Genomic DNA, 19,385 nt, shown 5'->3' with positions numbered 1-19,385 from the left:
GGTTAAATGGCTTTAAGTTATCATTGCAATTCTAAAAATTCCAATTAAATCTACTCAAACTATTTTTTTCTGCAAAGTAGGTTGGAAAGCAACAGTTTCAGAACTAAGATTAGATGTCCTGAATCCCAGCTATTGGTTAGAACAACCTTTCTCACATCTTAGTTAAAGCAGTTAATAATATGATGAGATTTAATTTAAAAGTAGATCTAAAATTTAGAGTTCTGTTAAAAAACCTCTTAAACTGCAAGATTTGGTATTTAGCCAAAGATGCTATTTGAGCTAGTAGTGTACAAAATTACAGACTTTACAGGTTTACTGAGTAGAAATATCCTGTCCCATCTTTTAAGTAAGGAGACTGTATACAATCTCAAGATATCGCTGATTCATTATCCCTCCAACTTGTCTCAAATAAAGCATTAAGTAATGAGAATAGAAAGAAACCTTCAGCAGGCAGAGAAGGATAGGTTAATTGTACTTCTTACTAAAAATGCTGTATACATGATATGTGATACTTTATTTTTATTTTGTAATCCTTATTTTCTTCAGTGTTATTCAAATGTATTTATGATATACGTGTTATTATTTGCATTTTTATATGGATATTGCATATATATGTAAATATATTTATTATTATAGGTTTTTTGGGGACAAACAATACAGATTTTATAAAAAGATTCATAGAACAGCATGTTTCTTCCTCTTCAAAAATATGCTCATAGGAAATGCTGCATGGTCTTTCTGAACTAGTTATAGTTTCTTCTTTCATAGTCTGCTCTATCCTGACTTGTTTTGCTCCTCAGCTGAAGTTACAATAAAAAGTAAGTTTGTTAGCTCTATATGATTGTAATTTGTGATGCTGGTTTTGGCTCCTATGGGACCATATTCTGTCCAGAAATCACCACAATAAAGATACAGTTCATCTTCCCTTTGAATTTCTCAGCTCTTTTTCTCCCTTAAGAAGCTTTTCAGGACAAGGCAGAAAGCACTGGGAACCAGATCCTCTGGTTTTACACTGTTTGACAGTCTCCCTTCAGCCAGGGGAATTTTCAAACTGGCATCTGTGACCAGATTCCAAATTTCTTTACTCTTCAAAGGCTGAAAAATAGCTGGGTCAAGGGGCAGAGACTTTATCTGAATTTATTTTGCTTAAGCTTGAGGTCTGGTCTTGTTTAACTAATAAGGTCTCATTACATCATAGCCCATGCAGCTATGCCTTGCAAAGTCTTCCTTGGACAAGACAGTGAAAAGCAATTAAGAAAATGATGAACACAGAAGTTGCTCAGGCTAGTTCAAATTGAGCTTTTTGCACTCAGCCCTCAAGTCTTCACTCTAAATTGATAAGAGAATGGGGAATGGGGGGTGGGGTAGGGTAGGGGTGGGAGGATGAAATAATTGTACATTTCTTTAATACCTGTAAACTTAGTCTGTGAGGAACATCCCTTTATTTTACCAGAGAGGTTAGATCCTGTGTTCCATTGCAAAATTTTCCTCTCAGCTGCAATATCACAGAGAGGTCAAATACAAAACCAACATCATTACTGCTACACAGATATTTTGTGGACTAACAAACCCTGTAAATGTTGCATCTTAAACAATTGTTTAACAAAATGAACCACTAAATACTTGCAAATGTGCTGTCAGTAATTATATTTGTGTTTTCCCACTTGCTTCAGCACATTATTAAAAGATAGAGAATAATTACAAAACAGAATCCAGCTAGGATTTGCACCCAGAATTTTTCCATGATGTAGTAAAGTGACACATGCCACATGGATAAGTGGACAAGTGTTTCCAAGTACTATGATGTGTACCTTCAACAGCTATGACTACATATTTTCCCCAGCTACAGATTACTCTTGTCTTCAAATTGTGTTATAGGATCCATTGGAAACTTAACTGAAATAGACTTTTTGCAGTGTGTGGTACAACAGTGTTCTCAGCTTTCAAGTGTTAACTGCTATTGACATAGACACCTTAAATATTCATAATAGTAACAACAACAACACACTTCTTTTTAGAAATATTTATTTTCTGTTTATTCATATATCTTTCTTCATGAAATAAAATACAACAGTGTTCCAGAATTTTTAAACTGTCTTAAAGAGCAGCCATAAGGAATATTATGCATGGTCCTATTTATCTTCATGGGGTGATAAGTACCTCATGATGACAATTCTAACTTAACACTGCTCATAGACTGGAAAGTCAGACCTGGCTTTTGTGATCATGGAGCCTTAACACCTGCACCACCTAGGCTATGCATTTTTTTCTGAATAATTTTTTTTCATTTTGTATTAGTATATTTCTAGGAAAATATCCACACTTACTTTAAAAATCAATCTTGATGGGGAACCCTTGACAGCATGTAAGAAATAATTCCAGAATATTCTTGCTGTCCAGAATAATCTTGCAGTTAAAATTGTTCCTCTAGGCTTTAGTCTGGATTTGTCTCACTGCAGATGCAATCCTTTGGAATATCTTACAGGTTGTCTGCTACAGTGAAGACCTCACTATTATCAAAACATATTGAAGATATTGTGATAAAGGTTTTTTAAATTAATTTGAATCCTTATTACCCTTCCATTAGCCTTTTCCAAGTTTTAACCATCTCTCTACAACTGCAGACACACATTCCTTGTGATCACAGCTAGCACTGATGCCTGAGCAAGAATTTTGTTTGGTTGATTATCTATCCAGATCCCCGTAGGTTTTTAAGAGTGCTGGGTCTTTTCCAACACAAGTTTTTTGTCTCACACCCCTTCCCTTCCAGAAAACATCCTCTCCATATTTTGCATTCCATTTTCCGCATGTATCACTTTAGCCTGTATTTCATTCATTGTTTGGTACTGATATCAGATTGACAAGCCTGCCCATGCTGTCCTGTTTACCATTAGAAATACAGTTAGAGATTTTCCATTCTTCCATTCTTTTAGAAATTCTTTTTTTTAATTAGATTTATTGAAAATCTATATTTGTGTTAAAGTAAAACATCATCCAACTCTTTAAAGTTTCTTGAAGATTAGTTATCTATGTCTATTTATTTAAAAATCTCTAGCTTTTGTAGCTGCTGTTTATTGTCCACTTCTATTGTTGTAAAACTGAAAACTGTTTATTCATCATGTGCTATGATCAAATAATTCTGCTCTATCTTTTTAATTTTGTGATCACATTTTCCATATATGATGTTGTCCCCTAACTCTATCTTACAGTGGATAAAACTGTCTAAATTAAAAAATTATTTCTGGTAAAAATAACTTTCCCTTTAAATTCTATTGCATTTGTTGGAAAGGACAGTGGTGAATGCTATTTTTTTATGCTTGTGTTGATCTTCCTAGTTTTAAAACAATCATTCTCCCTCCATTGCTACAGCTAGATACTTAAAGTACTGCCAAACAGTATGATTTGATATTCTGCAGTGGACAACCTCTGTTGCTCCATTAGGACATTCATGTTTTAGTGTTTGTTTGCAATTTGTCAAAATTTGTAAATAAAGATGTCATTCTTCTACTTGGTGGTTATAGTACGTATTAGCCAAACTAAGTCTTCAATTTTGAAAATTAGTTTGTCTCATTCCCTACACTCAATTTGAAGGTATTACAGGGATTCAAAGCATCAACATGAATCTAGTATCTCATCTAAGAATTTAAGAAACCTAAAGATACCACATCATTCATAAAATGGATTGCTACAGAAGTGCCTACAATTCTGCTTACCTGCTCTACATTTTTTTTAAGGAGATTACAGCATTGACTTTGAAAATTCAGTCATATAAACATTCCCATCAGCTTTTTGGACAACTAAGACAAAGTCATTTAATAAATGAATATTATCAATTTCACTTGTCCAGTACTTCGGTTCCTGACACTGATGTGCAGTACAGAATTTGGTCCTTTTTTTTGCAATCGGTACCTGAATATTATTCAGGATGAGTGTTTCTCTTCAGGTGTGAGGTTTAATTCACTACTGAACTGTCATATGATAGTTGCTTACAAATCCATTGGTATCAATATGGGTAGAGGGAGTTATTAGCAAAGGACAGTGCAGAAGGTGTTCAAGGTTGCTTTGATAGTTAACTGTTTTAAAGCTCCGCAATATTTTAAGTCCTTTCAAACATGCCTCCCCAAAAAGAAGTAAAAGCTTAATTTTGAAAAAAATAAGTTCTATTTGTGTAATGTTTGAAATGCCAAACTAGTTTCCTATTTCTATATTAAAATTGCACATTTTAAGTCATCTGTGATACACAGACTACTATAACATAAATTTAATTTCATATCAATACAAAGAATATAAGATGCATACCTTACTGATTTATAGTTACAATTTATTGAATACTTTTGTATTTTAATTCTTTGTCTACATATGCTTTGTAGTTAGCTTGTGATAGTCACAGCAAAACCAGCAATGTTTTGTAGGTTTTAAGTAATGCTTGCATTGGGCAACCTTTCAGGTAATACTTGTATTAGGCCCAAACCAGCTCCCATTGAAATCCATTAATAAACTAGCAGTTATCTCCTGGAATAATCCCTCTTAAACCTTTATTACAGCAAGTAGCACCAGTTCACCTGTTATGTTAAACTCAATAAATTACTGTAAGAAGTATGCAGACATATCTGCTGCAAAGGTAATTCTTCAAATGGGCACTTATTTTCCTTTCTTCTGCATGGATTTGGAGTAGGTCCAAAATAAAGGTTTTCTGGGCATCCATGTAGTGCAGCATGGTGCTGTAGTGGTAGATTTTCAATAAAAGAGAATGCCAGAATTTTATATGTGTACCTGGAAGAGATTTTTAAGAAGTCAGCATCCATTTAAGCACTTTTCAAGACCAAATATTCAACATTCAGCTGTACCCTTTTGATAATCTTTTTTCTTGAATAGGTGCTGATTTATTTCCTAAAGTGGTGACTTCTGAAGGTCTGACAAATAAAAGACGCTCATGGAATGAAGAATCGTTCCTTTGCTGAGAAAATGTTGACCCCTCTCCTACAGCTAAGATGCTCACTGCCAGATTTCTGGGACAAAGAAAAGGCACAAAAAAGGCACAAAGACTCCTCCAGCAAAGGCACAAAAAATTACCAAATGGTCGGATTGATGTAAGAAGGTGCAAATGGTTCAAGCAGCTGCCTCAGGAAACTTTCCAAATACTAGACTGAGCTTCAGGTGGAGCCTCATGAAGGAATATGGACCCCAGGAGCTAGCACAGTCCATCGTTCAGCTGCAGTCAGTAACAGTGAATTACTAGAAGGATGTGAGAGTAGTTGAAGTTTTTTATCATGAAAAGAAAAATTAGACTGTGAAAATAAAGACAAAAAACAGACTGTGCGAATAAAAAAATTGACTGTGCACCAAAAAATTAGACTGTGCAAATAAAAATAATGTCCTCTAAAACTTTTTTTTTATTATTTTTAACAACTAGGTATAAAATGGTTAAACATCTAGTGCTTCTCCTTGCAAATAATTTGTTCTAAGAAGTGCTGTTTTTCTGAGTCACTTATCTTTGCCTGCTGCTTTGTTTCTTACACAATGACTGAAATAACTGACAATCTAAAGTTCAGCACTATGATATCCACTTGTTTAGATGGCATCTTATCCTAAATGTCTCTGTATCTCCTCCTAACTGTGTTGGTTGTTCAGCGCTAGCAGTAAAAAAGCAGGTTTTTCTGTTGAAGAAAAGTGAAAAGTGGACCGCTAAGGAAACAAGCAGTATTTATTTGATTATATGTTTATGCAAATTTGGAAAATAAAGTTACTTTGCTGCTCCTGAATCACATAACTCTGTAATTCACATCTACAAGCCAGCATCTCTATTGCCTTCAAAATACATTGTCCTGAGGTTGTGTTCCTGAAGTCCTATTAATTAAACTTTAAAAAGTAGCTTGTTTGTTCAGTGTTTAACTAGTGTAAAACTCCTGTATCTAACCATATCCACAGTCTGCTTTCAATTTACTTCCCAAACCCATGAATTCTATTAAAGTGCTTGTGGGTGGAAAGATGACTACTTAATACATGCTAACTTGTGTGTATAACATAGAAATGGTTTTTTAAAAGACAGCTCTGTCCCTTAATCCTAAATACTGACAAAATTTCTATAATTCTCAGAATCTTACTGTGGATGTGTAAATGTCATGAAACTGAACTGAATTTTTCATCTTTATTGTGGTCCATGTGTCTGTGTTACTGAAGGAAAAAATTGGACACAGTTGTAACTGTTGTTTGGTTACTCATGTGTTTCTCTAAATGTAAGTAATCTTGGCTAAAAAGGAAAGAGATAGAAAATAACTGTATGCTCTTTTTGGTATTACAAAGTCATAATCTTATACCAGTGTTGAGAACGACATCTAGGGTGGAAAAGAACTGAAACAATCCTGTTTTCTTTTGTGAAGTAGAACCCTGACTGTTCCTTCCACAAAATTCAGGTTCTGGCAGATGATTTTACACTCTGGAAGATTAAACCATAGTCCCTGGGCGACTCGTGTGTGCCCTGTGAAGATGCAATGGAGCAAGTTTATCAGAGACCTTTTGCTGCTTTACCACAAGAAGCCCACTCATCTATTCCTCTACTCCTCTACCAATCCACACACCTTGTTTGTTCTGAGTGTGGCTGGAGCTGTTCATCTGTAGGTGAGGCTTTCCCACCACAGCATACACAGTTTGTGGCAGAGACACTTCTACACAACCTTCTCCTGGGGGGTGAGAAAGTACTATAGCTGGAAGAGGAGAGTAGAAGCAACAGAACAAATAAAAGACAAAATTTCTTCTGTCAGGAATATTCTGTCAGCTTTAATGAAAAGTTTCTGCTAGTCCCTATATCTTGTTTTGCTCTGAGGAAATCATGAAGCAGAAAAATGCAAATAAATTAGTACAAGATAGAAAAACTGGACTTTAGACCTGGGTGGTACTTGTGGAGACTCATTGTTTTACAGTCAGGACTACATTTTTGTAGTTAAACTTGCTTTTTGGCTTATCTGGCCCCGTACGCAATCCCATATAATCCATAACCTTGAAAATAGCATCTGCATCAGGCTGAGGAATTTGGGAGTGCTGGAGTGAAATTCAGTGGTCACTACTCTAAATTAATCACCTTCCAGGATAATGACCTAAGTACTTGGTTTTGGTTGCTTTGGAGTAGGGCTGTAGTGTCCCTTTGCAGAACAGGGCTCCAAGAGTGGGTATGCAGCGTAGCAGGTGGGATGTTTACCCAGGAAAGAGGAGCCTTGGGGCAGTGGATTCTCTAAGGACTGACTGAGCATTCTCTCTCCTTACAATATAATCCTCAGCTGCACAGAAGATGCTCAGTTTTTGAAAGTTGGTAAGGCTGAGGAAACTCACCAAACTCTTCATCCTGAATGAATTCTTGAGTATTTTCAGCAACAGTGCATTAGGACCCTAAGCAATTTTATTGGCACCTTATCAGTGTTAACTCCTGTAAGGTAAACAAGGATTTGAAAGGTTACAGTCTTAGATTTACATGCCTAAATTTTAGTACCACCTTACAGATCACATGCCAAACTCCTCAGAAGTTATGAGCTGTTCATGAGACTCACACAGCTACTTGTTTATGTATGTTTGTGATACTGCTCCCCGGGTTATACTTTGGAAACTAACCAAAAGGTTTAGCAGTCTTAAAACTTTCCTCACCTTTGGCTAAATAAGACTTTCACATATACAACTAATGGTTGGGGGACCAGAACCCAAAAAATCAGCATGGCCTGTTTGGCACAAAACAGGAAAAGAATCCAGAAAGATGTGAAGGACATATTTATATACAATGTAAAATACAATGCCAAAATTTTTGATATCTTTTCTAATACAGAAATCGAGTTTCAAGATTTACACAAAAATTTTAAGGTTTTTTTTCTTTTTGTGTGTGTGTTTTTTTGATTGTTTTTTTTGGGGGGGGGACGGGTTTGGTTTTTGGGGGTTTTTTGTTACTCTATCAAAGAAGTGGAACTGACACACTGTAATCCCTCATTTTGGTCAGTGCTGCTCAGGGCAGCATCTGTTCCAACTCGAGCAGGACAACTTTGAAAGCCATACTTTATTTTTCTTTCCCCATACTTTATTTTTCTATCAATTACTTGATATTTTAATTTTTTTCTGGTGTTATAATGTCTATTCAATTACTTAAAAATTAAATTATTATTTATTACAGGTATATAAAACTGTAGGCAGTGCAAACACTGAAATTGTCAGCAAATTCTTGGACACAAGTCTTTTACCAAGTGTTCCTAAATCAGCCATTGGTTGTAATGGCCTAGTTATTTCTCAAAGCTGACAAAGTGTCATGAAATTTATTTCCATCAGATGATAAACACCTGTTTCACCAATTCGCAAACCTTACCTTTTAATGTTGATACAAAGAACTTAGTTGACTATGGAGAAGACATATTTATTATTTTTAGTAACATGAAATGAACATAAAAGACAAAGGAATCGTGAAGGTTTTTATTGCCTGCAGCATAATTCTGCATTTTATGAGATAATGGGGAAAGTGGACATAGAGCTTCAGAGGAAATGAGTTTCTCAATTTTGACATGTCCACAAACTAAAAGTGAGAATTGCCTTAAAGTCAACAACTACTGGTAGGATATAGGAAATGGAGTTTCTCTAGGCCTAGGAAAAAAGAATAGAAACTGGATTTATATTAGGAGATTCCCAGTGCTAATTACAGGTTTGTAAGGTTTGTGAGCATTTGTGAAATGCCAGCCTGAAGACAGCCAGAGTTCTGTATATTTCCACAGTGAAACAGAAACAGCCTGAAAGTTAACCTTTAATGGTAAGCACTCCATCCAGCAACACATTTGGATCAATACTGACTAAACCACACCTGTCCAAAAATAGGAACTATGATAAAAAAATGATATATTTTATTACTTTTGTAGTTGAGTTCAGTGAAGATCCCTGCTTGCATGAGAGCCAATTGGCCTCTGAGAACACCAACATTCAGAAAATCCCAAAGAAAACACTCCTTCTATTTATGATTATTCAGTAACTATAGTAAACAGGCATTTGCAAGCTACCTGAAGAATTTATAAAGGGCTAAAGTCTCATGGGGAGACCTGACAAGAAGGTGCCATGTTTATATTGGGGAATATAAAATAATTTTATGCTTAAGGATTTGTTTACAGCAAAGTTTTAAGAGTCATCAGAGATTGTATTAAAACGCCACAGCTTCTTCACAGATATTATTCCAAGTTCTGTTTTCTATATGTTCCTTTTCAGAATGCAGCACTGCAGAACAGGTATACAAAATCGGCTAAATTGAATACTACAACTGTAACATAAAAAATCTGTTTGGGGTTTTTTTTTCCTGTTTTTTTTTTGTTTTGTTTTGTTTTTATTTTTTTTTAATTTATTATCTTTTTAGAGGGTGGGTTGAGTATGTAAGGGTGGTTTAGTTTTGTTGGTTTATTCTTTTTTATGAATGCAACCTCCTGAGGCCAAAAAGTACTGCGAAGTGTTGGTGCCTATGTGTTTTGACGAGCAACTGCTAAGGTGCCAGAAGAAACCCTTTGGCCAGGCAGGGTGCAGTGAACGAACACGTTTATGAAGGGCATCGGCAATCTGCTGCCTGTCACTCCGGACTATCCAGCGCCGGGAAATCCACTCTGCCAGGGCGGCAGGAGTTCGAGGTGAAAGAGAAAAAAAAGAAAGTTGCCATCTCTCATTAAGATTTATTATACGTCTGAACTTTTGTAGTCCCGAAGCTTAACGACAGATGGTGGTGTAACTCCACCAATTTTGTAACGTCTCCTTTTCTTTGATGTTGTAATACAGATTCTCCTCGACTTGACTTCGGTTAAAACCAGCATTTTCTGCTCTTTCCCAAGTGTCTCGGAGCAGTACCGACGGAGGAAAGGGAGTGCACCTAGTTCGAAGTCGAGTCTGTTATGTGTTCTTGTTCGCTTTCTAAACAATCCTAATAGAAAATAGCAATCTTATTGACACCTAACACTGCCAGCAGCACAGAGAAATTACATTAAATTAATTAAAGGAAAATGGTTTCAAAGCGGTTTATTTCAAGCGAGAAATACAATTGTGCAGATGAAATCTTGAACCGTAAACAGGAACAAATAAAACGCACCAGCGTTTTTCATTAGAAAGCCAAGTGACATTTTATACCGTCGTCGTCCTTGGGAAAAAAAAAAAAAAAAAAACCCAAACCAAAAAAAAAAGTAGGGAAAGCGTGTGTTTGTTTAGCTTTAATTTTGGGTGGAACTGCCAAGTCGCGCTGAGTAATATTAGCGGCCAAGCGCTGTGTTTTTCCCGGCTGTGCCCACCAGATAGAGGGTCTGTCTGCGAGGCCACACTGAACAGGACGAGGGGTTCGTGGAACAAAGCGCAGCCCGGAGAGAAGGCTGGGAGTGCTGCGGGCACTCACGGGAGCGGATGGCGGACGGCCCCGACGGCGGCGGCCCACGGCAGGGCAGGGCAGAGCCGGGCCGGGCCGGGCCGGAGCTGCGGGTCGCCCCGCGCCGCCGCTCCCGTCCCGCCGGCGGGGGATGCCGCGGTCACCCGGCGCCCAACGAAGTTGGCGGTGCCCGCGGCCGGACCGCGCCGTCCCGCCGGTTCGGTGTCGCGGGCTAACCGCAGAGAAAGTGCGCTGCACACTGCCTTCCGCCGGTACCTGGATTTGTCCGCTACCGCGGACGGCTCCTGAGGGGGAGCTGCCTCTCCCCCGGTGTGCGCTTCCTGCCCGAGGAGAGGGGGGACCGGCGGTCTCTGGACCGCGCAGCTTGCGCCCCGCGAGGCTCCGCGCCCCTGCCCGCGGAGCCCATGGGCGGCCGGAGCCGGCGGGGCCCGATTTCGTTTGCGGGCCGGCGGGGCGCGTAGTGGCGGGTCCCGCGCGGTTCCCCTCCCGCCCCGTTGGCTCGTGGGGCGCGGAGCCGTGGAGGGCGGCTGCCCGCGGGAATTCTGTCCCCCGGCTCCGCGGGATGCGCACCGAGCATCCCCCACAACCGTTGCGCTCTTAGCCCTCCGCGGCAGCGGGTAGCGCCCCGGTAACCCGGGGCAGCGACGGGGCGAGGAGGGGGAGACGAGGGGCAAAGAGACAAAAGAGCCGCGAGTAGCAAATAAATATATTTTACGGCCACCCATCGGCAGCACCGCGGCCCCGCGAGCCTCTGCCCCGGCGCTGAACTTTCACCTCGCGAACCCGGCCGCGCCCCATTGGCTGCCGGCCGGCCCGCCGCGCCCCGCACGGCCCCGCCGCCGCCCCGGCCCCCGGGCCCGCCGCCGCGGGCGGGCGGAAGGGTGCACGGCGGGGCGGGGGGCGGCCAGGGCCGGGGCCCGCCGCGGGGGTCCCCGCCGAGTTGCCGGAGTTGTGACGGCTCCGCCCCGAGATAGCGGCTGCCCCCCCTCTCCGCCGGTGGCGAGCGGCCGGCAGTGCCCCCGCCGGGGCTGGCCGGCGGCCCCGGCAGCGAATGGCGCGGGGCGCGGCGAGCAGGCGATCTGCCACTTGCCTGTAACAGCGAGTGGCAAAGTTTGTGGGATTTTTAATCGTGCTTCATAAACGCGGTGTCTGTTAATTCTGAGTGACAGTCACTTGTGATTCTGGCCCTCGGCGCGTACAGAGAGCCCTGCTAGCGCTGGGGCTGCCGCGCGGTAATTAGGTGGGCTCCGAAATAATAAACCTCATTCCGCTTGGCCACCGCCGTCCGCTTTCTCCCGCGCCCACGCAAGTCCTTTCCACCCAAACACACCCCCAGCGCCGATTTACTGGGAACCGTGGCGAGGACAAGGGAGGACAGGACCAGCTATAGCCACGATGCCAGCACTTCTCTCCCCGTTCTCCCTGATGCCCTATCCCACGCAGGAATAACATAAAAGTGGTTTTTTTTTTTTTTTTTTTTTTTTCCGGGGAAAACGGCAGCCCCAGGGGCGGGCGGCCGTTCCAGACAGGTGGGGAGCGGCCGGTCCCTGCTGTGGACATCTGGGGAGCCCTGCACCTTGCTCCAAGTGCCAGGGCTCGGGAGAAGAAAAGTTTCAGGGCCCACGCGTGCCTCCTCGGCATAGCTGCTGCCATCGGCCAGGCCTGCCCTGCCGTCCCCCTCCCACTCGGGTTCCCTGGGTTGCCTTCGCGCGGGGCCGCGGCATCTCGGGGGCTGCCAGCAGGCTGCAGCCGGCCGGCACTGCCAGCACAACACACGGCTTTGTTTTCCGCCCGTCTGCTAAACTCGTTGTGTCTAACGGAGTCGGCGGAGCAGGGCGGCGGGAGGGGAGAGGGGGCGGGAAGGGGCAGCCGCCGCCAGCAAACAACTTCCCCGACGGTTTGTTTACATAGCAGGTGGAGCTGCCGTCCGCCGCGACCCACAGCGCCCGCTCCGCCGGGGACCGGCCGGGGGAGGCGCGGGCGGAGCGGGGCACGGCCCGGCGCATCCCGCCGCACTTTTTTTTTTGTTGCCATTCCCCCTTCGCTGCTTTCCCCCCCACCCCTCCCCGCGTTATTAGCACTTCTGTGCAGGCCACTCTGCGATCATGTGAGGGAGGGCTCCCTTCGCACTCCCCTCTCTCCAAAGCAGCCGGTGTGTGCAGCGGGTTTTCTTTTTTTTTTTTCCCTCTTTTTTTTTTTTTTTTTTTTTTTGCATTCCCAACAAAACACATACACACAGGCGGCACACTCCGCACACGGGCGGACCCGCACGCCGGGGGAGGGCGAGCAGCACCGCCAGCGCCAGGCAGCACCAGCCGGCGGGAGAGCGCGAGGCTCCGACGCCGCTCCGCGCCCGCGGAGGGCCCCGCGCCGCCCGCCCGCCCCCGCTCCCCCGGCCCGCGCGGCGGCTCCGCCCGCAGGGACTCTGTATGTGCGCGCGGCTCCGCTCGCCCTTTCTCTCTCGGTGTCAGCTCGCCGGGACGCCCTACACGGTGTCTCCTCCCGGTAAGTGCTACCCCCCCCCGCCCCCCGCCGCACACCCGTCCCCTCCTCCCTCTGCTCCCCGGTGTGACTTGCTACTTCCACCGCTTCCACCCCCCTCCGCCGCCGCTCACTGACTTGCCGCCGCCGCGGGAAAGTTTGGCCGCGGCCGGCGCGGCCGCAGCAGTGACATGTGTCAGGTCTCCCGGCGCTCGGTGGCACCGCTCCCAAACACGCACCGCCAGCGGGGGGCGGGGGCGCGCTCTGCGGTGGGACCTGCGGTGCCCCAGCCGGAGTTGGGGCCGTGCCCGGCGGGCCGGGCCGGGTCGGCCGCGGGAGCCGGCGTAAGCTCCCCTTCAACAACTCGCGGCGGCTGCGGATCGGCAGGGCCTCCCTCCCGCAGCTCAGAGCCGCGCAGCGCCGCGGACCCCCCACCCCCGCGTAATTAAAAACAAACAACCTGTAGCCTCTCCGCACGGGCAGAGAAGTGCCAGGCGGGGAGAGCTTGGGGCCAGGCTGCCGAGGAAGCGTGTGCGGGAGGCTCGGTTGCCCGCCGTTTGCCTCCCCGCTTGTGTGTGGCGGCGTGTTAGGTTTTTTTCTGGGCTTTTCCCCCCTTTTATTTTTTCTTTCTGCTTCTTCTTTTTCCCCGAGACCTCCCCGGCAGACAGCCCGGGTGAAGAAACGTGTCACGTTTCTCCTTTGTGTGCTGCCTGCCCGCCTGCCCGCCGGAGGGAGAGGCGCACCCCAGCCCCCGCCTCTCCGCCCGCCCGCCCGCGCGGAGGGGCCGCTGCCGGCCGCCCCCTCGGGGCGCCCCGTGCCGCGCTGCCCCGGGGCGCCCCCGCTGGCGTGGGAGGGGAAGCGCAGGGGTGCCGAGGTGCCCGTGGGGTAGCCGTGCCCCCGGGACTGTTTGGGCTGCGCAGGGAACAGGGTCGTCCCCTGGCCCGAGACAAAATTGCCTAGACCCAACAATTAATAAATAATGGTGTTGGAGCTGCGGGGTTCCGGAGGCGGCCTCCGTGCCTGGTACGTAGGGGCCTTCCCTTAAAATTGGCTTTGAAGTTGAGGAGAGCTTCGGGACTTGGAAAGTTTGGGAAGCGTGATAGATTACGAGGAGAGGGGAGCGGCCGCGGTGGCCTTGGCTGCGGAGCGGGCTGCACTCTGCCGTGCCATCGGGAGTGCCAGGGCGGCCTGAGGACGGAGGGCGAGCGCCGGCGCCTCCGCTCCGCGTTCTGCCGCGCCGAGCGCGGGGTGCGCAGGCGGCAGCGCTCCCGGCCTCCCGTAACCTGCCGAGAGCCGTGTGCCGCCCGGCGGAGCCTGCACGGCCAAGGTAAAGGCACTCCGCGAGCCTGTTTTGTTCTTTTCCCGTAGTTGGGCTCGCGTCAGGTTCGGCGGGCAGCGGGCCCGTGTCGCAGCGCATGCCCTGGCCGAGAACGCTGGCGAGCGCTGGTAAGGTCCCGGGATGGAGCTACTGGACAGGCGTAAAGCTTAGGCTGTGGGCTGGCAGGAAAACGCTCATCTGAAATTTGTGAGAATTGTCCAGATAGAAAGTGGACTGCTGGTATATTCTTCAGGGAAAAATAATCTTAAAAGTAACCACCGTGAATCTGTGGTATTGTCCTCTATTAGAAAAGAGTGCAGAGCTACAGATAGAGGAATGGGCAGTACCCTGGGAATTGCGTATACTTTTAGGAAGTGTTGCTTATGTACATATGTACCGAGAGAAACACAGAAGTTCTTCTTCCAAAGAGGATTTTCCCTGGTCTTTCCTGTGCATTAGAGACCCTATCCGAACTCAACTCTTGAGAGTGGGAATCTTTCCTTTGACAGCAGTAGGAATCACTCCATTGACTTCACAGGCTCGGATCAGGCCCTTGGAAATTTTTCTACGAAGGTGGGACTCAGAAGTTGTGCATGGTGTCTGTGTCCCCCCATTAATCCGTGTGTGTGGGGGGAAAAAAGTCAAAGTTTTAAGATATTTTGACAGTTTTAAATTTTTTCTTCTCTGTGCAAAGTAATTCAAAGCCATTAAGGAAAAGCATTACTGCTAGTAGTATTACTCTAAAGAAAATATGATTAATTATTAAATTGGTTTCTCTAATGCTGCACTAAACCCTTTTAAGTGGGATATGGTTTTAATTGTTCAAATTAGTATGTCCTGAAGTTTTTTCTTGACAATAATAATTTGTTCATGGAAATGTAGATACTCAAAATACCCCTGTTTTGTAGTAATCTGCAGTTTTAATGTTGTTCTTACAAAACGGTTTTGTTCTGTAGCATTTTTGCATGCTTAAATCATTTGTTTAATTACTCAGGATAGTCAATCAGTAAAAGGTTAAGGGAAATTAAAGAGTAGTTCAAATAGTGCATTTCCAAAATGCATGTAGTTAGACATCGTAATTTATTTTGATAATATGTAACACCTGAAATACACTGCTTCATGTGAGGCCTTGTTGGTGTAGGCTTTAACAGTAACCTTAGGAGGAAGCTTAAGCAGAATCAATTGTATAAATATTTGTGTATTTCTCTGTTTTTAGTTTAACCTCAGTGATTTTCACATTGTGTCACAGGATCTTTGCTACAGTGCAGTGTTTATATCATCTGAGAGAGGAAAAAAACCTAAATGTTTTGTAGCTTTCTGTTTAGTGAAGATTTATGTAAAATGACCAAATGGTCTATAAGGAACAATCAAATTAGAGTGGGTTTGAGTGTGAGGAAGAGTAAAAGAAAGATACCAAGTTCGAGACATTTCAATCAGTAAATACATGGTACTCTTTTAAAGCTGCAGTAGAGTTTGTGCAGTAGTCAGGTGAATATTTCACAGATTTTTGAAGTGACTTGTTTATTTGGTGGTGTTTGGCTTTGTTTTTTGTTGCATTTTTTAATGTAATTATCTGTTGCTTATACTTTTTTTAATGCTTTCCATAACAGAATATGTTGGGACTATCATTTTAGGAATAAAGGTATATTTGCTTAGTAACATTCCTGTTAGACTCAATTTTTTTTTTTAAGTTCATGTTAGACTTAAATGTATTTTTAAAAAATTACCATAGAATAACATTTTTTTTTTTAGGACTGATTTATGTGAGCTGGAATAAGCTTTTTGTATTCTGAGAAATATACCTGATTCAGCATTTGCATGCACAGTAGTTATTTGGGGCTAGTGGGCTGAAAACAATTAAAAACTTCTGAGATGTGGTCCATGTTGTGGCAGTGTTTTGCTATGTGTCATTGAAAATGTCACTTAACCTTTTTGTTTTTCATCACTGATATATGAGGGCTGGTATTTATCTTTCTGAGAGAGGGGTTAATTAATATTTCTTGAACATGGAGTGCATTTTTGTTCCATTTCAATTTTTACCTGGTTTATTTTGGAGAAATAAAATTGTGATGCTGGCTAAAAATGAATGGTTCCTGGGAGTAGTTTTTTTATTTTTTTTCTTTGTTGGTCATATTGTGAAGAGGTCATTTGCTCATATGAAATGAAAATGATTTAGGACATAGATCGTTGAAAAGTACACATGGAATGATTTTGACTGGAGAAAAATGCAAATCACAATCAAAAAATGCTGTCAACTTTGTTGTAAAATAATAATTTTCTGAACACTGGAACTGATTACTCTTTTAAAATTTTATGAACAGCTAATAGGTCTAGAAGTAATGCAAATTGTCTATTTTTTTTTACAGCCACTGTAACATACTTCTCAGCTAATCCTTGTTAGCAGAAATATTTGTCATTTAGATTCCTGTTCCCTAGCCTGTTTTGATTTGATACCTTTCTTGATTGTATGTGTAAAGTAGTGGTACCAGAAAAACCTCATATAAGCAATGAAATTGTAGAAAATCTTGGCTGTAATAAACTAACCTACTAAAGTTAATCTTAAAATTGCAATAAAATAGTTCCATGTTAGTTGTTTGAAGGCTTTCTTCCACATTTGTTCCCTTACAGAATAAGCATACTTACTGCAATAATTTCCAAGAGTAGCTTTGGACTTAAATTTCAAAACTTCTAGACCAGCATAAAAACAAGGAACAGTCTCACAAGTATTATTTATCTCTGATCATCTTTTTTTTTGCTCCTTTCTGAGGCTTTCTGTAGCTTAAACTTACTGCATTTAAAAATCTTGCAAAATGTTCACTGCAAATTAAAAGAGGCATCTATTCTTTGTTGTGAGATGTGCATCTGCTTTTGTTCTGTTTGTTTTTTTTTTTAAATCAAATTTATGATAGATTTGTATTTAAGGGCAACACAATGTTTTATGTCAGAAAGGTGGTTTTGAAAGTGCCAGTAATTGCTTGCTTATGCTGTCATCACTGAAGTAGCTGAAAATAATCTCTTTAATGAACAGTTGCTATGATGTTTATTGCTTCGCCAATGTATAGTTTGGGATGATGTTAGAAAGTAACATTTGAATGCCGAGGGAAGAATTTCTGTAGAGTTATGTTTAATATCACAATTTCAGTTCCTGTTCTAAGAAAAATTAAAGTTACAATCCTAAGTATACTGTTTTTAAGCTTTTTACTATCTTAAGTCATTTTAGTAAGTTTTGGAGGCAATAAGAACATTGTAGGTTTAACTTTTTGTTCATTTACTTAGTTATTTCTTTTTCCTGCTAATAGTAATTACACATCTCTTGCTGGAAATAGTTTTGCTGCAGTTTGTTTCTTCTTTAACTATATACGTTAATCTGGCTGGTTGCTGAGGACTGAGCTGATTCCCTTGGATATGGTGTAATGCACCCTCTACATGCCGTGCTGTGGGTCTTCTGCTAGGTGGCAGAGGGCTTTAGGTAGGTAACAGATGACTTTGTAATTGGTTAGGCTGAGGAGCAACAAACAGGTTTAAAGGACAGGCAGCACCTTCATTCAGCCTGCAGAAGGGAGATTTTTCTGCCCTGCCCACTCCATCCACCCCCGTTTCAGTGTTGTGTGATGTCCATTCTGGGGTGAAAGGAGAAACTGCAGACCTCCATCATACAGCCCTCTGAGTCACAAAAGAACTCTCTTTGAAGTTCACAGGCTGGCTGTGGCTTACCTGTAGAACTTGCTTGTTTACCATGGGGCTTCAGGTTCCTGTGGGCAGCAAGTACTGAAAGGTGGTGGAATGTCTGTGTTGTGCAATGTTTCCAGCCCATTGATGGTTGCAGGGGCCACAAGGACACACTGCAAGTTCTCTGCCCAGTGATCTGGTCCTTTGGACCTCTGTGGTTAATCAAACATGGCTTCAAATTGCATCATGTTCAGCATTTCTGTAAATTGCTCATCTCAGTTTTGTTTCATTTGCCACCAGTACATAATGAGGGTGACTGAGATTCCAGCGGGCCTGTGCCAACCTTATCCTGGTGGGAGATGCTGTTGGGCCCAAAACTGGAAATTCATTTAAGGAGCCATGTTTTGAGGCTAGGGGGTACGTCACTATAAATAACTAGAAAGTTGTTAGGATTTTCTAGGCACAGTATTTAGTAAATAAGTATTTACATTGTTACAAAAAAAATCCTTTATCTTCTAAGACTGGTGTTTAGTTGATCATTGTATTAGAATAATTTATTTTTTCTCCAACAGCGTGATGTGTATTTTGCAACTTTGGTCAGAATTTGTCTTTAGGTAAATTCAAATGCTGATTTATTCCATTATTCAGCTTTTGTATTTCAGCCTTAATCCACATTATACATTATGTATTTGATGTAATTTGAAATAATGTATTTGACATAATTTGACTAATTACATTTTGACATTTATTTATATTAAAATAGTCTAATCTTGATGGATATTGCCACTACAATTTTAGTGATCTTATCCTTTCAGAGAAGGAAGGAGAATGGCTGTGATATTACATTGCTTGTTGAACAGGACCTTATTGTATTATTCAGTCTGATTACTGTGAAACTTGTGTTTGGAGAAACAATCTCAGAATTGCAAAGCTATGTCAAGCATAATCCTTTAAGTATCTCTTAGGTGTTGATTTTGAATTTGCCCAGGAATGCTGAAAAAAATGTAAAAGAGGTAAACACCATTTAAACATTGCCATGCTGTCAGTACTAAGTCTTATAAAAATTGCTCACAATTACATTGCTGATTTATCCTTTTGTAAGTCTTACTGTTGATGTTGAGAGGGCATATTGTTCTTCTGGAATTATAACCTATGTAGTAAAACAAGTGGTGGGTGATACCTGTGTAATAAAACCTGTAGTTGACTTTTAACAGCTTGGAAATTAGATCAGAAATTGACAAGTTTTGCCGTGTAAAAATATTGCAGTGGAAATTTTAAGAGTTAGTGTGGGAAGCCACAAGGGCTTTGGAAAATAGGGGGACAACATGCAAAAAATGAAGAGTTGGGAAGTGAGGGGGAAAAGGCCAGAGAAAACTTGTGGCTGGGAAGGAGCCAGCAGAGGCTCAGGCAGCACTGCCAGGAGGTGGGCAGCTGCTCAGGAAATAGGGGCTGAGGTTCTCAGAAGAGCGATGTGACTTTCACCTGGTGCCCAGTATGGACGATACATTTCTTCACCTTCATTACTTCTATGGGAAGAAAAAATGAACT

General features: G+C 42.9%; 1 protein-coding gene across 15 annotated transcripts in view; it reads left to right on the top strand.

The window, feature by feature from the left end:
• Positions 1-12,801: 12,801 nt before the first annotated feature.
• FOXP2 (forkhead box P2) overlaps positions 12,802-19,385 on the top strand; it is a 396,471-nt gene continuing 389,887 nt past the window's right edge. For 11 of the 15 annotated variants that reach the window (XM_072917768.1, XM_072917737.1, XM_072917785.1 and 8 more), the window contains exon 1: positions 12,802-12,874. The gene's annotated coding sequence lies outside the window, so the exon portion shown is untranslated. 15 annotated transcript variants of the gene reach the window in all.

The sequence above is a fragment of the Taeniopygia guttata genome, chromosome 1A (assembly GCF_048771995.1).
Source record: "Taeniopygia guttata chromosome 1A, bTaeGut7.mat, whole genome shotgun sequence".
NCBI lineage: Eukaryota > Metazoa > Chordata > Aves > Passeriformes > Estrildidae > Taeniopygia > Taeniopygia guttata.
The sequence above is the reverse complement of the archived record's forward strand: the minus strand, read 5'-3'. Positions and strand labels throughout refer to the sequence as shown.